Below are 2,493 nucleotides of genomic sequence, written 5' to 3'. Positions count from 1 at the left end.
TGCAGGAGCTCGGCCACGGTGTTGAGTCCAACCGAGTACTGTGAAGGAGGACGTGCTACACGTTCTAGCGGGAGCTGTACCTGGTTCAACCCGAGAAGGACTTCCATGGTGTGACCGGTATGTAGTGGCACGTCATGCCGGCCTCCTGGAAGTCCCCGTCGGCCTCGTTCGCTGGTCGGTCCGCTGCACCTGACTTTCCATGAAAGAACTGTGGTGCATTCTTTCTGAAGTCCCAGGCCGACCAGCAGTTGCAGGAGCTCGGCCACGGTGTTGAGTCCAACCGAGTACTGTGAAGGAGGACGTGCTACACGTTCTAGCGGGAGCTGTACCTGGTTCAACCCGAGAAGGACTTCCATGGTGTGACCGGTATGTAGTGCACGTCATGCCGGCCTCCTGGAAGTCCCCGTCGGCCTCGCTCGCAGGTCTGTCTTCATTGACGTTTTGGAGGAAAAACCCTATGAGGTTTTTATTTTGGGCTTCAGCCGGGCAGCAGTTCCAGGAGCCCGGGTACTTTGGCACCTTACCCCGGTGTATTTGAGGTGGTGACACTTTTTAGGGGTGTGAATATCTCCTTCACCTGAAATCCTGTGAGAGGGCATTTCTGCTCCGCGTTCCAAGTCCTAACGGTTCTCCTAGCGGGAAGTCCTAACCGTTCGTGGCCGAGAAGGACTTCCAGGGAGTGACCGGTATGTAGTGGCACGTCATGCCGGCCTCCTGGAAGTCCCCATCGGCCTTGCTCCCTGGTCGGTCCGCTGCACCTGAACTTCCACGAAAGAACTTTGGTACATTCTTTCTGGAGTCCCAGGCCGACCAGCAGTTGCAGGAGCTCGGCCACGGTGGTGAGTTCAACCGAGTACTGTGAAGGAGGACGTGCTGCACGTTCTAGCGGGAGCTATACCTGGTTCAACCCGAGAAGGACTTCCATGGTGTGACCGGTATGTAGTGGCACGTCATGCCGGCCTCCTGGAAGTCCCCGTCGGCCTCGTTCGCTGGTCGGTCCGCTGCACCTGACTTTCCATGAAAGAACTGTGGTGCATTCTTTCTGAAGTCCCAGGCCGACCAGCAGTTGCAGGAGCTCGGCCACGGTGTTGAGTCCAACCGAGTACTGTGAAGGAGGACGTGCTACACGTTCTAGCGGGAGCTGTACCTGGTTCAACCCGAGAAGGACTTCCATGGTGTGACCGGTATGTAGTGGCACGTCATGCCGGCCTCCTGGAAGTCCCCGTCGGCCTCGCTCGCAGGTCTGTCTTCATTGACGTTTTGGAGGAAAAACCCTATGAGGTTTTTATTTTGGCTTCAGCCGGGCAGCAGTTCCAGGAGCCCGGGTACTTTGGCACCTTACCCCGGTGTATTTGAGGTGGTGACACTTTTAGGGGTGTGAATATCTCCTTCACCTGAAATCCTGTGAGAGGGCATTTCTGCTCCGCGTTCCAAGTCCTAACGGTTCTTCCTAGCGGGAAGTCCTAACCGTTCGTGGCCGAGAAGGACTTCCAGGGAGTGACCGGTATGTAGTGGCACGTCATGCCGGCCTCCTGGAAGTCCCCATCGGCCTTGCTCGTTGGTCGGTCCGCTGCACCTGAACTTTCACGAAAGAACTTTGGTACATTCTTTCTGGAGTCCCAGGCCGACCAGCAGTTGCAGGAGCTCGGCCACGGTGGTGAGTTCAACCGAGTACTGTGAAGGAGGATGTGCTGCACGTTCTAGCGGGAGCTATACCTGGTTCAACCCGAGAAGGGCTTCCATGGTGTGACCGGTATGTAGTGGCACGTCATGCCGGCCTCCTGGAAGTCCCCGTCGGCCTCGTTCGCTGGTCGGTCCGCTGCACCTGACTTTCCATGAAAGAACTTTGGTGCATTCTTTCTGAAGTCCCAGGCCGACCAGCAGTTGCAGGAGCTCGGCCAGCTTGGCGACTCCAACCCGAGTACCTTGAAGGAGGACGTGCTGCACGTTCTAGCGGGAGCTGCACCTGTTCCAACCCGAGAAGGACTTCCATGGTCTGACCGGTATGTAGTGGCACGTCATGCCGGCCTCCTGGAAGTCCCCGTCGGCTTCGCTCGCAGGTCTGTCTTCATTGACGTTTTGGAGGAAAAACCCTATGAGGTTTTTATTTTGGGCTTCAGCCGGGCAGCAGTTCCAGGAGCCCGGGTACTTTGGCACCTTACCCGGTGTATTTGAGGTGGTGACACTTTTAGGGGTGTGAATATCTCCTTCACCTGAAATCCTGTGAGAGGGCATTCTGCTCCGCGTTCCAAGTCCTACGGGTTCTTCCTAGCGGGAAGTCCTAACCGTTTGTGCCGAGAAGGACTTCCAGGGAGTGAGGGGTAGGCACCGGCCCCCTCATGCCGGCCTCCTGGAAGTCCCCATCGGCCTTGCTCCCTGGTCGGTCCGCTGCACCTGAACTTCCACGAAAGAACTTTGGTGCATTCTTTCTGGAGTCCCAGGCCGACCAGCAGTTGCAGGAGCTCGGCCACGTTGGCGACTCCAACCGAGTAC

This window comes from Rhinoderma darwinii, unplaced genomic scaffold (assembly GCF_050947455.1).
Source record: "Rhinoderma darwinii isolate aRhiDar2 unplaced genomic scaffold, aRhiDar2.hap1 Scaffold_2398, whole genome shotgun sequence".
Lineage (NCBI taxonomy): Eukaryota > Metazoa > Chordata > Amphibia > Anura > Rhinodermatidae > Rhinoderma > Rhinoderma darwinii.
The sequence above is the reverse complement of the archived record's forward strand: the minus strand, read 5'-3'. Positions refer to the sequence as shown.